At 44.8% G+C, this 19,848-nt stretch overlaps 1 protein-coding gene across 2 annotated transcripts in view; it reads left to right on the top strand.

Annotated features, from left to right (window-relative positions):
* Positions 1 to 19,848, top strand: part of TENM2 (teneurin transmembrane protein 2) — a 905,304-nt gene that overhangs the window by 765,781 nt on the left and 119,675 nt on the right. The gene's annotated exons all lie outside the window — the stretch shown is intronic.

Below are 19,848 nucleotides of genomic sequence, written 5' to 3'. Positions count from 1 at the left end.
CCCCCCACCCCATGACTGTGTTCTGCAAGTCTCCCCTTTTTGAATACTCTCCCCACTGGCTGGATCACTGGATCCCTGCTTGCTGGCAACAATTGGATTCACTTATTTTAGACGAGGTTAGATGCAGGCAGGACTCCCAAGTTTCCTGGGTAGCCAGGGACCACCAGAAGAGGTCTGAGCACCCTCTTGCTGTCCCAAGAGAAGGCGTGGTCCCTGGGCTCCTGACCCTCCCCCATCACTGCCGCTATCGTTCAGTGCTCTCCTCTGGTCCCACGTCATTCTCACTCAGCCACCTTTCTGCATAAGTTTCTCAACTGAGATTTTTTTTTTTAAGGTTGTTTTCTCTCTTGAGAAGTAATAGTTTCCAAGTTTCTTCAGTTTTGCTTTTGATTGCTTTTTGTCACTATTGTGGTTCAGGGTAGGATGATACTGGATTGAATGTACCCAGTTATCTCCTTTGAGGAGATGGGAGCCAACTGCTCTTTGGTTTTCCACATCCCTCAGACAGTCAGAGTGACCAAGTTGTCACCTTGAGTATCATTTTACCTCTAGTTTTTGCTTTTGCTACATTGAGTTCATTGCAGAGCTGGCTAACCCACTTGCTTGCAAGGAAATTCTCAGAGACGTTTCCAAGCAAACTACTGACTTGCCCCCTTCAAGGTACCTTTGAATCTAGCCATCGAGTTTGGGGCCCTCCCCTCTGTCCTAGCCCTGCCACCGCAGCCCCCAGATTGGCTACCTGGAGGGAGAGACGGGGTTCGGAGCCTGTCCAGGGCTGACTCATGAGGTCAGACGCAATTTCCCATGCTGTTCATTTGAGTGGTGAAGCAGAGATCAAGCGGACTGTGCATTAGAAATTACCCCGCTTCCATCTGATTGGGCATCCGAGGGGCAGCGTGCCAATCCAGGACACGACGACCATAGCACTGGGACCCTGCTGGGACAGTCTGTTGGCAGTGAATTGTTTTTGCAATCTCTCAATGATGGTCCAGATCCTGCTCCCCGGCAGCTGCTTTCATCTTCTGTTCCCTGCAGAGTCTGGGGGATAATTCAGAAAACTCTGGAGGGAGGGATGCGCATGGCCCACTACTGAGCCAGTTTACAATTCGTACCATTAGCTTACATTTCTCAGGGGCGTTCCTCTTGGTGGACTTTTGTATGCCCGGTGTGACTTAAAGACTTTCCCCCAACCCCATAGCTCCATTGCCCCAGTCCTCCCCCTGCCCTCAAAAAAAGAGCTCTTGCCAACCAATAACCTTTAGGTAGAAAATCCTACTTTCTTTCGATTCACACCATCCAGCCTCACCTCCCCTTTGCGCTCCCTTTCCACCCCTGCTGAGGGCTTGCTGCCCCCACAGTGATGCCTGCTGGCTCTCCCCCACCTACAACTCAGCCTCACTCTGGGAAGAGCTCACAGGAGCACAGCCCAGATGGATTGGGACAGTTTAGAAAACCACGGCTGAGGGGACCATAGCTGACTTGCTGACTATTTCTCTATGGCTTACAAGCTAAGAATCGTCTTTACATTGATGACATTAAAAGAGATTTTCTGACATGTGACAATCGAAATTCAAATTTCAGTGTCCGCTAAACAAAGTGTTTTTTGAGGACAGCCACTCCCATTCATTGCGATGTTGTCAGCCTACACACTCCATCTTAGTGTTGAGTCCTTGCCACTGAGAACGCACTGTCCACAGAGCCCTGTGCTACCCGGCCCTTTACGGGAACAATTGGCCCACCCCTGAATTAGACAGTTGCACAGATCTTGATAGAAAAAGAAGAGAAGAAAGAAGCTGGTCCACACTCACTTAAGGAACTGGCCCCCTGCTGTGATTTGAAAGCTGTCAGAGAAAAGGACAAGGTCCAGTGTGGGAGTGGGGAGAAAATAATAATTGAGTGGACGTGTCTCTGGAACCTTTGAAGGTGAACTGGGATGGTGGCGCTTCTAGTCTGGGTAGGAGATGGTAAGGCTATGGCCAGCAAGAGAACACAGGAGATGTTTTGTTCTAGCAGCCCTATGGGTGCGATGGATTGGGGAACGGTGTGTCTGCTACTTGAAGTGCCTGGTTTGAGTTTCACACGTGCATGCGCTAACATGCACGAGCTCTCAGGAGACAGAGAGAGTGTACAAATTCACGTGTCAGGTAAAGCTACCAAAATGAAGGGAGTTTCAGGTCCAGGGAAGTCTCTTGTTCAGAACTATGCTCTCTCGTGGCCATATGAGTCCACGCTATGTAAGTTATAAAGATATTTATCACCAAAGTCTTTTCTTGTGAGAAAGTGGGGCTCCCTGGCTTTATTTGTAGGATAGGTGCTGTATTCTCATGGTTTCTGTTCACTGGGACTTGCTCTAAAAAAAGCCAAACAATCTCACCTTAGCTGGTGAGATTTGCTATTCAGAATCTCGAGATGTTTGGATGCACATAATTGCTTCTTTTGCTTTTCAACCTCTGGCCCTGGAGCTGCTGTGTGGAGTTTCAGACTTTTATTTTGAGCAGATACTCCTGTCAATTCGTTTTAAGTAAATGCCACAATTTACAAGCCCAGAATCGGTCCTCCTCCTCAGGGATACTGACAGAAAGGAAAGAGAGGCTTTTTGGTCCTTTCCGAGCAGAGCCTCAAATGCTGTATTTTGAAAATAGAAAATAAATAAGAATGAAATGGCACCTATCTGCAAACAGTGCGTTAGGAGATTTGGGGTGAGGCCGAGCCCGGGTGGTTCGTGTTGGGGTACTAGGGTGGTCTACAGCCTATTTTCAAAAGGTTGTGGTGAGAGGTGGTTTTCTTAGGATCATTGCAAATCGTCATCTGAACAGTTGACATCACTTGTGGCTCACATTTTGTGCTGAATGAAGCAAGAAGATAGACACAGTGGAGGGGGTTGGGGGGTGTGGGGGCAGGAATGAGGATAAAAACAGACTTCTAAAACTCTATCGAGTAGGACCTACGTACGTTTGGTCAAATGCATTTCTGGAATTTTCAACCAAATTATTATTTATGTTTGGAAATTTAGTACGTATTGCTAAAGATTTAAATATAAGGTATAACATTTAAATATTAACTGTTAGAGTTAACATCTTGGTAGACTGGAGTCTACCAAGCAATAATTGTTATATTATGTTTTTCTATCAAGTTAAATGTAAGGTATGGCTAAAACCTACAGAATTGAATAGATAAGAAGTATGCTTTGAATTTAATGAACCACAATTCATGTTTATCTTTGGAATATATTAGTATTATTTGGGTAGGCTGCAGTTTACTCTTATGAATAAATCAGAAAGCGCCTTGTGTGGTTAGATTAGTTTTATTCTTTAAACATAATCCTAAAATGGGTGGTTGTTTCTGTCACCCACGTCCCCTTACTGAACTGGGAACTGAACTTCAGAAGGCCATCCAGAGACTATACCCCCAGGCATAAAGGGGCTACAGAAGAGGTCAAACATCATGTGAACTGTAGTAAACTCAGCTAAGTGTCTGTTGTAGAGTAATTGTTCATGTGCTTTGTGAGCGGAAGAGTTGAGCCAAGTACAGGGAGAAATAACATTTTGCCAGAGAATGTAAGGAGGGAAACTAAATGCTAACTGAGGATTGTTGTTATTGTCCCTGAATGTGGGCTGTCCAGACACCCGCTCTGAATAACATAAACAAATGCACCCACAGAATAAATCAGCCAACACCAGGCGCCAACCCTAGGTGAACTGTTGGATATCTGGTTAGTGAGCAGTGCCGGTAATGGTGGTTACAACTTGTTTGTGTTGTCTGTGTGGTCTTGATCTCCAGTTGCATTTCAGAATCATGAGGACTCGATTTCTAGGACTGTGTGGGCCTGAGTGACCTGCCAGGTGCCACAAGTCAGAACAGTTTTCTTTTCCCTCTATTGCACTTGGGGCCCTTCTATTTTTCCTCTTTAATTGGTTGGGGAAAGAAGTAGGTTCTTGTGATGTTAATAAGGAAAATGAATCTTTACCCAAGGTAAAACCAGCCGTGCGACAATCTGATGTGCTGATTAAGTGATTGTCATCAGAAGTAGACAGGGTCACGGTCCGAGAGGGAGAGAGCTTGAGAGCTCCAGGGAACAAGATGGGAAGGCAGTGCCTATCAAAATTACCCACCTTCAGACGGAGTGCAGCTGCTTCTGCAGCTCATTCCAGTTTCCTTCTAAGTTATGGAAGCATTTTTCCTGTAGCTATTATCCTTGAACATTCGAGCTTTCATGACTCCGCAATGAGATCAAGTCGAGATGAAGTTAGCCACTGTGGAGCCATCCTTACCACCAGGTCTTTGGGAGCAGCTAATTCTCTGATTGCTTAATTAACCTATTCCTCTGGGGGTTCTTATTGGAGCCTATGCTAGGAGCTCCATTCTTTTTTAAAGGGAAAACCTGAAGGGATGGTCTTTCACTGTTAAAGAGTATGGACAAACTTTTAGCAGAGTTAAACTTCTGATTTTTTTCCCCCACAATTTGGCCAAAACATGAGCCACCACATGCCCAGAAGTTTTCTTTAAGTTGGGGTCAGGCAGTCTACCCAACTTTCCTTCCCAGGCTCAGAATGAGGACCGGAAGGTAGAATTTACAAGAACACCTTTGTAACTCACTCCAAAAAAGTAAAATAAAATGAAAAAAACTGCCTTACAAGTAATCAGATTCTCATCACTCAAAGTGTTGACTGTCTTGGCCTGGGTGTTGAAGAAGGGCTTCAAGCATTGGTTGGAAAATAGACCACAGAGACAGACATAAGGCTCATCCTCACTTAATGGCTTGACCATTCTGTGGTTTAAATGGAAATTTTTTTTGGTATTGTTTCCTATGTGATTTAGTAATATGTGCCCATGTAAGGAGCTCCCATCAAAAAAGAAAAGGGGGACAGGGTGCATGGGTAGCTCAATCGGCTAAGCGTGCGACTCTTGATCTAAGCTCAGGTCTTGATTCAGGGTCTTGAGTTCAAGCCCTATGTTGGGTTCCATGCTGGGCATGGAGCCTACTTTAAAAAAAAAAAAGGAGAAAGAAGAGAAGAGGGAAAGGAGGCTCAATGTTTTAGTTCTGTGGGGAGACAGTGACTTGGAGCATTCGTGTACCACACCCTTACTGTTTTATGGGATCCTGTTGATATACTAGCCTGTGGCCCACAGTGCTAGGGCCAGACCCAACAAGTAATTAGCTTAAAATGAAGTGTTACTGACTTCACAAGAGCACAGAACTAAAACAGTTTGGAACTCTTAGAACAGAAACCCGGGGGTGAGAGTTAGCATGAAGAAGATTCTATACTCAAAGGAAAACGTAGAGGAATAAGAGCTATTGAAAAAAAAAAAAAGTTGGGGGGAGGAGCTGCTCTACCCTAGTGTAAGTAGCAAGTGTTCTGTCACTTGAGCTCTGACAAAAAATCAACTATCCCATTTCTTAAGAACCGGTTCCTTCCAAGTTTGGGATTCGTAGGTCCCACAAAGTGCCCTCAAGGCTGTACATTAACAGGAAAGGAACACAAAGAGGGCCCTCGAGATCTGAGCTCCTGTAGGTATTTGTGATGGGTATTTTCCCATCACTCACTGTCTGATTTGTTGTGATATCATGAAGAATAGATTGACGGAGGATGGGGGTTATCTGTGTTCTAGGCTTGACTCTGCCACAAATCTTCTGGGTGCTCTTGAAGTAGTCACCCACCTCCCCAGCCTCAGTTTCTTCCTATGGCAAATGAGGGGATTGGACCACGTAACTGCTTGCCCGAGTATAGTCCCCGAACATGAAATGCTTTTTGTTGGTGTGCAAATATATTTTATTGAATAGTTACATAGGGTTTTTAAAAATACGTATTTGGGAAAACTATGACTAGCTCATCAAACTCATGATTATACTGGTATTGCTTAGGGATGTAGCAAAATTGAGTAGCAATATTAGGCCTGAATAAATTTAAAGAAACATATTAAGTAAATATCAGTGCAGATATTACAAATATCACGAATGCAATATGTGATCGACGGAATTTAGAACACACTTGGATGAGATGATCTCTAAGGACTGGTCCATCTCCTGAATTTTATTACTTTGATGCAGAATTGTATGAATGGGCCACCCTCGCACAGTCAAACCTTTCTCTTTTCTGTAAGGCGCGGGGATCCAGGTAGGATCCCATAATACACACTTTATGTTAAAGGACTAGATACAGTGTAGTGTTGGCTCAGCTGATGATGATTTTTGAATGGTTGAGGTTAGTCAATGGTACTTTTTTGCTCGTTTCTCTATCTGCTCATCTCAGGTCCGATTTATATCTGGTTTACCTAGGAAATTTTTTCTCTGCATTGAAACACTTCCTTCCATAATCTGAATAATCAGAGTCTACTTTATTCCATTATATTTGTGTTTGTTGATTAAAAAAAAATATGGTGTGAAGTAGAGGTTCATCTATCCATATCTGTTTTACTTGAATTCAGGGCAATGCAAGCATAATGAAGTGCTTAAGATACAAGCTTGTACGTCAGTCTGCCTGACATCAAATCCTGGCAGGTTTCTTTACCTTTGTGTGCCTCAGTTTCTTTGTCTGCGAACGGGAAAACAAGAGATGACCTACTTCATTGGGTTATATGTAAAGTATGGGCACAGTGCCTACCATGAAGTAAGAGACAAACAAATGCGAGGTAATGTCATCATCATCATCACCATCACCGTCATTATCATCATTGTCCCCCAAGCCCAACACCATCACCATCATCTATTACCAATGTAAGATAAAAGCAAGGGAAGATCATCAAAGTAAATTCCTCATTAAGACATTTCTGCTACCTTCAACCTTGCTTTCATATAGCTGCCTCCAACCTATCCAGCAGTTAGCAGCGTTTCAAAAATAACACCTACCCACTATCAATTTCCCAAGTGGAGTTTTATTCTACAACTCGCTGGCATCTGCTTCTTACAGAGAAATATAAACTGGCTCTCTTACTTGGAATTGAACCTGCTTATTTTACCAAACAGCCCAATTATACATGGAATCAAACATCTGAATATCCTCATGTTAATGGAGACTTATTGTGAAATTGGGGTTTGCTACTTTTAACCAAAATTTCTCCAGCTAGACTTCTTGGATATATTCCAGAGAAGCCAAGAGGTCTATGAGAATTTGTTTTTAATTCTGGGTTTCATTTTTATAATAAGTACAGTTCAAAAGAAAAGTCTTTTCCTTTGAAGTATTGGTGTGGAATTATGTTATTATTGAATAGAGTAAAACTTCAGTTCTTTTAAGCCAGCATTTCTCGAACTAGGGACCACAGACATACTTTAGAGGAGTCTGGAAGGACACTGTCTTCCTTTAAGAAGGTGTCTGGCGTTTCTCCCGTTGAGGATGCCGCTAGGTCAGTGTCTCTTAGAATACCTTGTCCTGGTCTCTCCTTTTCTGACTCTGGTTTCCAAGATTATATCTGTACTTGCTCTGTACATCAAGGAATAACCCAGGAGGCTCAATTTTGAACTCACTTGAGTCGCACATGCCTTTTGGAGACTCAAGAATTGCACTGATTGTCCCTACTCAGCCCAATGAACTGCACGATTACTCTCATTCCTCCCGTTCTGCAAATTGCATGACTCCTTGGAGCAACGCCCATGGGTAACATCTGGGGATTCTTTGCAATTCCTTCGCTCATTTCCTGGGTTATCAGGAGCCACACAGAGTATCCCAGATGTGCATGTAAGGAACAGATTTTGCATTTCCTCCCAAGTTGCCTGCCTAATGGGCTTCAATCTTACGCCAACCACTTCCTTCATAGCACTCTCTTTCACAAGCTTTTTTAAAGAGTCTTGTCTTTATTCCCTTTGGAAAACAGGGTACCATCATTTTGGAAACCCACCACAGTCAGGGTTTATTGATTTCCTCCTCATCCTTTTCATCATGCATTGAATGCATTGTTACAAGCAGACTCGCAGAAGGCCACCCTGTCAATGACCATCTCTGAGCTTTTCCCTTCATGGGTAATAAAGAAAGAAACCACGTGAAATAGCAACTAGAAGAAAGTTAAGTATTCCATCATGACCGTCCTCAGGATAATTAGAATGGATTAAATTACGAGAGAAAATGCATTTAGTTAATCTTTCCTCTAATTAAAAAATATCCCTGGTTTTAAATAAAGTGTTTGTTTTTAAAAACATATTTTCATTGTAATCAGTAAGGGGGAGGCCTCTTTGGTCCTCAATGATAGAAAGCAACATCTGCAAAGTAATTAAAAGCTACTAGCCAGTATTTTGTTGATTATTAAGATCCTTAAGAAGCCTACTCAATCTTTTCCCATAGCTTTCGCCCTGGGATTCCCCACAAATGACCTCATTCTGTGTTCCGTGGTGGCATACCTCTCTTTCTTTTCCCAGATCAGTCAAGGTGTGGTTGACTCCTCCTGGCCAACAAGTGTCAAGTGAGGAGATTAATGTAGCCAAGGTTTTTATACTTTTCAAGTGAGCTGGAATGATAGTCAAAATAAGATGGGTAGGTGACACAAGACATTCAGAAAATAGAATGGGGACACACTCTAGCCCTTCATAGGTTCTATTCCAAGACTGACAAAACCCACATCACCCCAAGCCCTAAAAATCTGTCTCACAAATAAGGAATCATTCACATCACCTCTCCAATTTCATGGCTCATCCCAACCACAAAGCTCACTCCCCACTCACATCCCAAACATCCCTAGAAGTTTCCAGGGCTGTCTCCCATGCTCATGGTCAGCCCATTCAGATTCTTCAAGCTTGGTCCCCTCACAGAGGCCTGCTGTTTTCAAAACTCACTTCAGGGGAGCCCTGTAGTATTCCCTCTACTGCCAGGGGTGTCCAACCAGCACCCTCAGTGCCCACTCAACCCAAGTCCTACTGTGTTTCCACAGTGAAAGAGAGACCACCACACTCGCCCACGCTGGAGAATCTTTATCAGCTGGTTCCCCATTCCTTTGAGAAAACAGCCATTTATTTTTTGCCTATAGTACCTCTCTCACCCATCAGGGTTTTGTCCCAGGACTGGGCTGTAGAACAGGCAACACCAGATCCTTTTTGTTTCACCTTCCCTCACCCTCAGACACCCTCCATAGACTCAGGGATGGTGGGGATAGTCACATGTTCTTCAGACACGCCCAGGCTCTAAATTCCAACTCAGATCAGTTAGGACCCCTATCATCTACGCAACCAGCCCTTCGAGAAAATTTCCTTGTGCCTTCTCATTTAGGTTGATGGTTGCTTCCATTTTCAGCCAGCTGAACCACAAGTAAAGGAGCCCCTGTGATCTCCCATCCTCATACTCATTGTGTCACAAAAGTAGTGGAGAGGCAAATGTTTCCATATCCCTTAGACTCCAGGTTTCCAGCAGTTTCTGGCGTGGCTCTTTGAGGCGGCTCACTCTAATCGTGTGTGACATCCAGCACCACACAGCACAAACTATACATTACAAAAACTCTATCCTGCCAGACCCCAGAGAAAGGAAGGGTTAACTGATGTTCTAGAGACAAAAAGTCCCACAGAATTGCTGTCCAGAGGGATTTAAATTGCTGAGAATCCTGGCCCACAGATTCCAAATTTAGCTGCAGCAGCACCTGGTCAAATTAGCAGTGAAGTTGGTTAGAACTTGGCTCAGAAGGGTCATCTGTCTAAAGCTATAAGCAGAGTGATGGGCTCTGATAAGTGTGAATTGCATTTCTTTATTTTTAAAATTATGCTTTAACTTCAAGAGGGATTGCCAGACAGCCCTGTCTAGTTGTCTAGAAACAATGCCAGGGGGTGGGGGCTCCCAGAGATTATAAAATAAGTACCTCACAGGCACAGCGGAAACGTTTGTACCTGATTTTATTCCAACAAGTTAGCAAGCTGTCAATCACTGGTCACGCTACTGCACTGAAACATGCTCTCTCTGATGACACGAAACTCAAGGCAGTGGCTTGTGCTTTTCAGAGAGCCTCCTGGCAACAGGCAGTGAGACCGCTTCTCTACATTAGATGTATGTGAGCCCAGGAAGCCCAAATGTCACTGATGATAGCAATTCCCATGAACAGGGGGAGAGATTGAAGAAGATATTAAAGGTGGTAAGAGAAATGAGCTTTTTCCTATTAATCCAGGGAATGCAAGCAAGTTGAGTTGGGTCCCTTAAGCATGCTGCTATCTGCTTCTCACCATACTTTGAATATGAACTAATTTAACTTTTTATTTCCATTTAATGGGACCAAGAAAGATCTGTATGCATTCACTTACAGACCTGTTCTCTGGGGGTCTGATAGAGGAAATGTTACCATATTGTACAGAAGCCTAGCACAGAAACTAGTCTACCCAGAATTAAATATCTTGAAAACATAATACACATCAACACCCACTCCAAACTCCCCATATCTCCCACGTTACACTTGTAGAATGTAACATCTTCCTTCCTTGCTGACTATTAACACTCACTGTCAGTGCTTCACTAGTGTAGTTATTGTGTATTCATAGGATGGGGCTGGTGAGGGGAAGTGTGTAGCAGAGGAGTTCAGTGCATGAGTTTGGGAATCAAACAGACCTGGTTTCAAACCCAACCTCCACCAACCGCACATTGGGTGACCTTTGGCAAGTTATGTATCTTCAGTACCTCCATTTTTCCCATCTGTAAATTGGGAATGCTAATACCTATGTCCTACTTTTGGGAGCACTTCTCGGTGAAGCATTTAATACAGCGCTTTATACTCCATAAATGTTAGCTTAAAAATCATGAGTGCCACACCTTCAAGCCCTTGCCGGGGTTGCCCAAATGCATCTTTGTGGAGTGGGCAGTTAACAGTAGAGGTGGCATGCAACAACGCATGAGTCCAGAAGCCCCAAAAGAGAGGCCAGCGTGATCAACCTCGCGTGTTAACCCAGGTGTCTGGGCCCACCTCCTGTTCCACTCCTGCAGGAGAACTTCACTGGGGTACCTGGATGCTGTGTCTGCAAGAAGAGAGAACACAGGGAGCAAGGGCGAAGCAGGGAGACATCTAGAAATGGCCCAGAGAGGATCTGTCTGCTGGTTGGAGGAACATGGGTGTTACAAACACAAAGAAGAAAGCCCCATGTGTATCCTCCCATGCTATGTGTGAGATGACACCTCCTCCGTGTTCCAGCTGAGCAATGACAACTCCATTCATTCATTCATTCATTCATTCATTCATTCATTCATGAAACATTTATTGAGCACCTAATGTGTGCTGGAGCGCAGCATTAGCTTCCCCTGGGTGAGTCCCTGGGTTAGCAAGAGTAAGAGAGGAGTGGTTGGCACAGGGGCTCGTGACAGTCTGAGGAACTGCAGACCTGGGCTGTCTTCTTGCCCACATGAGACTTTGCTGTTTTCTAACCCAAGACATCCTTCCCGGTGTTTCTACCAATCATTTTTGGTTTCTTTTTCGACATCGTTTCTTGCTAACAGCTTCCCAAGAAGATCAATGGAAGGATGGAAGCCCTAAACTTCCAATGGTAGTTTAAATTCATTTGAAACACAATGTAATTACATTAAAAAAAGCAGTCAGGTATCAAACTGCATGACTACACACAAATGACTCCCTCATAAGTGTTAATGTTTTCAACAGCGGAAGAAATTTAGTTAAATCAAATGAAGATGGCAACTCATTAAAATTTGATTTTCCCTCCTATCCTTTTTTTATCTTTTAATCCTCTGTATATGGCACAACTTGTTCTGTTAAATAACACTCATTAATTAAATCTCATCTTCTCTTAGCTATATCTATATTTTTATTTATTACGAAAACCTTCCGATGCTTATAATCTAATTTAGTTGGATTATTGCTTGGACATCTCTAAGTAAGAAAACCTTGAGGTTTAAGGTGGAATTACTGGCAAGGGAAGGAGTGGGATAAACCAAGTTCTCTCTTTGTCTCGGCCTGGCAGGAGGTGGTTCGGCAGGCCTTTCGTCTGTTAGGGGAGTTGGCCTAGATTTGGATAATGGGAGCGCTCTATGAATTCAGTATCTTCGTTGACTGTGGGAAGCGAAGGGAGGGAAGAACTATAGAAAGAGTGGTAAACTCAAGTACCCCTATGTGGATGAGGCAGGAGCAATGTACATGAGTGCACTGGAAAGGGTGGAAGACAGTGGGGGTGGTAATACCCTGGAGAGTGAATGCTCCTTCTCTGGAGGGCAGACACGGCCCACCTCCCACTGAATGTTGCCATGTAGAAATGCAAACCTAGCTCTGCCAAATTTTCTGATTTTTCAGTAGAAAGCCAGGTATCAGGATTGTTATGCATACTCTCCCAATTTGCAAATGTTGGCAGGCAATTCAAAATTTGTTGAAATGCTCTACAAGCCATTCAAACAGGACTGGGGGCCAAATGGATCACCCATCTGCGGCCACTGACATTAAGCTCCAGCACAAGATTAGTATTGAGTTAGGGAACATCATTTGCCTGGATTGAGACTGCGACAGCTTTGGCTTCTTTTCTTTGATGCCCCAGCTCTCCTGGTGACTGGTTTTTGCTGGTGGGAGTCTCATTGCCAGGGTATAATGGTGGTACTTTGCACTTACAAAGTGAATTTTCTCCAAGGAGCTCAAAAGACTTTGTGTTGCCTCGGTCAACCTCACCACAAGCCTGTGAGGCAAGCAGGTAGCTATTGCCCCAAAATGTACAGGGAGCAGCATTAGCAAGTATTTTATACAGGCAGCTAGGTTGACTCACTGGTCTAAATCCATGGTCCACACAATTGGCAAATTACAGCATTCAAGAAGCACAGTCAGGGTTTCCCTTTACTGCCTCCTCTGCTGCCCTTTTTGGCTTATCTTCCTTCCATCTGCTCCCATTGACAGCTAAGCCCCAGATCTCAACAATATATACAAGCAAACTGAGCCAGTGACTACTTCCTGTCGTGCGTGTGAGTGTGTACACGTCTGTGTGTGCATGCATGTGTGTGCGCGCCCATCTGACTTCTCGGCAGGCCTAGCATGGTTCATCTGCACCCATTACAACACGTCTCTGCATTGGTCATTGGTGTGATGCCATGCCCTGAAATTCTATTTTGGCAAATGCTCAAGACCTAGAAACTCCAACCAGGTATCTGCAGGATTCTGGATATCTGTATTTAGTAACAGTGCCCAGTTAATTCGTGCCTCTTGGGACCCCTGTCTCCCTTCTCTTCCTTAAGCAGGTAGAATTACAGCTGTGAAGGAGAACCCTTTCCCTTACAGAGCTGGCATATGCACCCTCTCCTTGGCCACAGTGGATTAACAGGAGTGGCCATGGAGAGCCGGGATAAGGCCAGAGCAGTGCAGTGGAAGGCCAGGAACGAAGATCTTCTCTGAGTTGCCTTGGGTAGAACACCCCAGAAAGTCCCACTGACGAGCGGTGATTGGAGCTCCACCGCAGTCATTTCCCTTCTAGACCGGGTTCAGGGGCTTTGCTACACCATCCCTCTGTCCTCCCCCCTTCTCCTCTGCTTTATGGGCATATATGCTCTCTGTCCTGCTCTACTCAGGGGAGTTCCTTGGGCTTTGCAGGCATAACCCAGAGAGAAGACTCCAGTACGGCAGTGTAAACCTGTTGATCTTTTTCCCAGGACAGCAGAGCACAAGTATCCCCCATTTTCTAGATTGCCTTGCTCTTCCTTCCAAATTGTCTCAGATCAGGCTACTGATTCCTGGGAATGGTTCCCAGCATGATATTCTACTAGTCATTCACGTTCTCTGCATGCGAGCATGCCATGAACATCCTTCAGAGGCAGATGCAAAACCTGAGAGACACCTGGCCGTTCTAAGTGCATGTGTGGAAGACAAGACTAGACTTAGTGACACTGGAACTGTAAAGGCTGCCATACCCACCAGCTTCCCATCTGATCCCACAGATCGGAACACTCTTTAGAGCAGAGTCCAATGAAACGCCTTTTCTGGGAATGAGAACTTTAGGGATTCCACAGAAGAGCACTGGAAATCCCTTCTCGATCTAGTCGGAAGTGCAATTGATTGAGCACCCAGAATCAGCCATTCTGTTTTAGCTTGTCTCCGTAGATCAAAACCCATACTGAAAATTTTTTAAAGTATGTAGATTGAAGAAGCCATCTCTCTATATCCTCAGGTATGTATTTCTTTATACCTGAGCATATAAAAAGGTAGCTTTTATGCTGCCTTGGGAGAAATCAACTTGTGCTTTTCATTTGACTGTTCAGAATGGAAGCTTCCAAAGGTCAGCCAAGGCTTCTCTTTATCTTCATTCATCCTGCCTCTCAAAGTAGCACACAGACAAATCATTATTTGTATTTTTCACATACGTACACGAACATCCATTCGAGGAAGTTGAAGGGGCAACCATGTTGGGGACAACTCTGTCATAATAGCCTCAGGGTGACATTCTAGAAGTTCAAAATAGGAAAGCCACCGGCATTCTCAGGGCTGCCAAAACCAGTAAAGCCTGATGTACAGTGTACAAAGAGCCAGTGCAGGTGACCCTCACGGTGGGTCTGCCAGCGCATTCGAGCCCACCTGGCTGAACTGGCCTTTGGGTTTAACTGACTTCTATAGGCAAACAGTACAACTCAGGGCTGCTCAAGCGAGCAGACTCACTGGTCAGCAGGGACATCAGCCACTGGCATTTTCACGCTCAGCCATGCTCAGGTTACAGAAGCCGAGGTGAAGTTCCAGGTTTAGCTAAGTACCTGGCCAAACCGACAAGTCCCTTTAAAGTTGCACCTGACCGGTGTCCATGTACTAGGACAGCTCTACCTTGACATGTAAGTTCCTGCTGCCACCACCAGAGAGATGGGATTACGCTAAGGAATGCAACTTTAAAATATTTTCTGAGCAGTGAAAGCAAACGATTGCAGTGCTGTAAAATCGTGTCTTTCAGGAGACATTAAAATGTGACTGATACTGATCACAGCGAGGCAAAAAGCCACAAGCCAAGACTTTGAAGGGAAGGAGGTGGAGGCCCTCAAAACAGCACGAGGCTGATACATCAAGAAAGTAGTTAGAGCCGAGCGGGGAGTAGATTCTGAAACTAGAAGTGCACATTGCTGGGAGGTTTCCTTTTAGTTTGTTTTTCCTCCCAGGCTGTGGCTTAGCCCCTTTCTGTTAAAATCCTGACAGTGCCTCCCAAGAAAGATGATCTCTGGCAGGGACAACCCCTTTATTGTGGCCAAGCCTGGCATTCGGCAGCAAAACATAGTATCCAGAAAGAACCTAAATTATCGTCTGCCTTGGAACAGGAATACATCAGGTGCTCAGTAAGTGCTGGCTGGCTTGAGATTCCCTGGGCATGACTCTCCTGGAAAAATTTAAAAGAGAAACCACGTTGTATCTGAGGAGAATAGTGGGGAAGGATATACTGAGAAGCCACTGTGAGTTAACTTCAAAAGTACTGTGTTTCTTAGCTGCCAAAATAGCCCAGTGGTTCGAAGTCAAGAGCTAGATCTGAAGAAGGAATAGCAACGGGGATAACCAAATACACGAAGGGTTTTTCCTGAGTTTGGGAGCAGGAGGACTTGAACCAGGGATGTGTTTACCTACAGTCTAGTACATACCTTCGAAATGAGGACACTATCACCGCAGACAGAATGAAAAGTGGTTCTTTGGGCGAGTCAAAAAATCTTACCCTTTTTGTGTATAAAACACAAATACATATGCAGTAAATAAACCAATATAGAGTGTCTGTGGCATTAAAATTTCATGATGAGGAGAGTAATTAGGAGGAAAAGATCTCAAATGGTTCACGGGGAAGGAGATAATGGGGATGGGGAGAGAAATATTCATCTGGTAGGAGATGATAGTTGGTTTGTTTCCAGAACTTCAGTAGAAATGGCCTTGGGTATCTTTACTGAAGACAAACTCCTGCTTAGGAAACGTTCTGCCAAGCCGTGTTTCTGTCTTTCTCGCCGCCCCCCGCCCCCCCCGCCGCGCGCGGCTCCAGGTTTGTCCCAAATCCATTTGGACCGAAATAACGGGCCAAAGAGTGGGTTTTGCATATGTTTTGAATTTACTCATCTACTGAATTCCCTCTTCAGATATTGAGTACTGGCCACAAACCTTGCCAGCCCCAGGGCTAAATTCTTAACACACCTTCTCACATCTGATCCTCATATCCATTTTGTGAGGTGGAAATTGTCCTCATCGTACAGGTGAGAAAACTGGCTCAGAGAGGTAAAGCAGTTGGTATAAGTCTGAGCTGTCAGTGACGGGGGAGGTGAGCTCTAAACCTCGGTTAATGTGACAGACACCAGGTGTCACCGTACACTCTTTCGATCACCTGCTTTGACCCCGGCTCGTCGTGGCAAGAGGCTTACTTTGGAGGCCAGCAATGAAATCGGAGTATATGGGTGCCAGGAAGGCACCCTCCTCTACTGGTAAAGTCACCACCTGCCGGAGTGTTTCTTCAGTGATGGAGGACAGTCCCCCGTTAGTGTATTTTGGGGTTCTCCACTTTACTAGCTCCCCCCAGGCCAAAGAGTTCACCAAGTTCTTTCAGATTCCCAAAATGAATCATCACTCCTCAGCATCGGCATAATTGGCCAACGTCCCTAAATTTAAGTTGACTTTCTTTCAGAGTTCACATTTCCACCAACTTTTCATTAAATTAATTATTCAAAACAATTCAGAGTTAGCGTTCTCACAGCAACTGTAACTCTGCCATGACTATATTAAGGCGTAAATTGAACAGCATGTTTTGCAATAAAGTTAATTTTATATTCACCAGAGAACTGAGTTATAGTTGCTGTGGGAACCATCGTTTCGAATCTCTTGACTTTGGTGCCTTTCAGTCCTCAACCACAGCCTTGCACACCTAGCATAATTTGCACGGATGCTTCAACGGCTTCGCGCCCTGGCCTGGCTACCCTGACCTCGGACGTGCTGTCCCAGTCTGGCGTATCAGCCTTCCTCCTTATCCTGGCACCTCTGACACTTTACAGAGAAATAACCAACAAACCCAAACGGTTCTGCTTTTAGATCTCAAAAATGTCTGTTTGGGGGAGGTGACTTTCCTCAGAAGCACAGTCGGTGAGAGGCACCAAGGCGCAGGCAATGACAACGGAAGCGAACAATGCCACTGAATCTGTGAGGAGCCAGGATTCTCATCCAAGGGTATTTTTGGATCTGCGTTGTATTATTCAGTACACACAGGGTGACCTCTGAAGGCTGCGAGTCCTTGCATGTGCTATTAATCAGGCAGGCATGCACGGCCATACATCAGAACGTATTGGAGCTCCAGAAAAGCTAAACAGCATTTCCCAGAGCCACATAAAACCCAAGCATCTCTAAATCAAGACGCATTGCAGGGCCTCTCTGAGAGGTACGTTCGGTCGAACTGGAACGGAACTCAGGGTAAAGCCTGGCGGTAGGGAACGGGCGACATGGACCAGGGCAGAGATGGAAGCGTGTTTGGGAGGGAGAGCAGAGGGAGAGGAAACTCTGAGGTGGTTAGAGATGCGAGCGTTCCATCTACAAGGATTATCGATTTTTCAGCTTTATTGGAAAAATCAGTCATGCTTTCTGCCTCCTGGGGATTGCTCTGCTGCAATTTGGGAGCGTGTGTGTGTGTGTGTGTGTGTGTGTGTGTGTGTGTGGAAACTTGCAGGTTAGCAGCTGAGTAGCAGCTCCCAGTCACCATTCAATTATCCATTTAGCTAAAATGTGACTTAACAGAAACATACTGCTGTTTTGCATGTTTAAAATATATTTGAAAGGAGGGATTTTTGTTTCTCTGTAAATGAGAGGATTTCGAAGAGTAAGCTCTCGCCTTCCTAAGGGCACAATTCATTATGCACAATTGAAGGATAGCACCTAACTACAGCATAGGCCAGATTGGTGGGATCTGACTCCTATTCCATATGCTTTCAGAAAACAAACATCTCCTTATTCCTCGTACTCCTCCTGATCGAGACTTATCACAAAATTTATAAAGACCCCGTAACAATCAGTGCCTTCTCCCAAGTCCTTGATCAGCTAAAAACTGTATTAAGAGAAGGACTAGAATAATACATGCAGATAGAGTTTCAAAGACCAGGATACATTCATGACTCAGGGTTACGTGGGTCACAAGGATGGGAAGGAGTGAGTGACAGAAGGTGCTGGATTAATGAACAAGAGAGGGGCTGCCGGGAGACGCCATTTCAGCCAGAAGAAAGAAAAGAGGGTGAAGAAGCGAAGGAGAGATTGAAATGTTTTATTGTCTCTGTGCAGGCAGCAAGTAACATAAAACAAGATAAAATATGGCCAGTACATGAGGTCATCTGATATGTAGTGTTTTGAGAACAAGTCTTCAGAGGATTTGGAGGGATTCGTTGTTCAGGAAGTCTTGACAGATTAATAAATATAAAAGTATGTATGTATTTATGGATATACAGGGGTAGGTAATTGATGGGTGGATGGATATGTGATGGATAGATGGAGGATGGACGGAGAGATTCATAGGTGCACAGATAGAGCTTTTTAAGTGTGTTTGAGTGCCACGATTCAGACGGGTCAAGCTGACCTATAGGGATAAACAATGCAAAGCGATGAAAAGTCCAGGACTAATAACGTGGGAGGGCTTTTGGGGCTGGCCCTAGGAAGCTCTATTGCCAAGCACTAGATGAAGCTGGCAGACTCCAGGCAGCCTCTTGGTGTGAAGTCATGACATCAAGGTCAGGGAAGTCCTTTGCCAGAGCTGTTCCATGTTCCATTGTCAGCCCTAAACCTGGGGAGAGAGCCTGGGTGACCCCACGGTTCTCTGCGCTCCTCCACCCACCTACCCTTTCCCTTCACTTCTACCATGTTGCCTTTAATATGGAAAAGCAACGTGGAGGGAACAGCAGAATCATCACAAAATCCAGCCTCTTCAACCTTGGTCATTTGCTGATTCCCAAATGAAATGTGTGTCAACCAGAGTGCTATTTATGGACAGTGCATTTTATCCTTTACTCTGCGTCTGTCCCACAGGTCTTTCCTTTTGGAGGGATATGTAGGGAACCCTAGACACATCTAGAACGAGCCCTGCCACGTGGATTCACAGTAGTGGGGTACCTGCATACACCATCCCAGCCACCACGGTGACTTACCAAGATTATCCACATGACCTCCTCCTGGCCAGCCTCCCAGGCTCTGTCCTTGCTCCATGCTCGGTCTGTTCCCCCAGCACAAAGGAATGCTTTAGAAATTCAAGTCTGATCTGTCGCAAACCCCCTCAGTGGCCCCCTTTCCATACCCCAGGCAGACCAGCCCTTTCTGTTAAAATACATTTCTGAGCCTGGTTTACACTTGCAGCTCACATGCCTCTTGTGATTTAGGGGGACTTCTTTAGGTAGCATGTCACATCCATATACGCTGATCTTACTCATGGAACTCTCAGGAAGTTACCTCATTTTTCTCGTTTCCATTTCAGTCTTTGGAGGGCATCTTCCTGGGGTCTTTACTATACTGACAATACTGATCGTGTTTTCAGCTATAGCTTACAGTCAGTCCCTTCTCATCACCAAGTGCAAATCAAAGAATTCCCCTAAGCTGCGTAGACCCTTCTGCTACCATTTGACATTACTTTAAACAACACCAATAGCTATCCATTCTGAAACATTTATATGAGCATTTACTTACAATTTACACATCTTGCATATTACTAGGTGTATTGACATATATCTATACATCACGCTAAGCACGTAGTAGGTATTTTCTCTTTTAAACCCCAACAAGCCTCTGGAATAGGGACTTTTATTGCCCTGGTCTTGCAGATGAAGAAAGTAAGGAATAAGGAGTTTATAATTTTTGCCCGAGATCATGCATCCAAGGGGTGGAGCCAGGATTTGAACCCAGGGAGCCTGGATCGCAAGCCCACTGCTTTCACGTTCCAAGTCCTGCCCCATGGCTACTGAGCTGACCTGCTACTTTAGCCTGAGGTACTATGGGCCGGTGTGTGCTGGA

This window comes from Ursus maritimus, unplaced genomic scaffold, assembly GCF_017311325.1.
Source record: "Ursus maritimus isolate PB19 unplaced genomic scaffold, ASM1731132v1 scaffold_15, whole genome shotgun sequence".
Taxonomy (NCBI): Eukaryota; Metazoa; Chordata; class Mammalia; order Carnivora; family Ursidae; genus Ursus; species Ursus maritimus.
The sequence above is the reverse complement of the archived record's forward strand: the minus strand, read 5'-3'. Positions and strand labels throughout refer to the sequence as shown.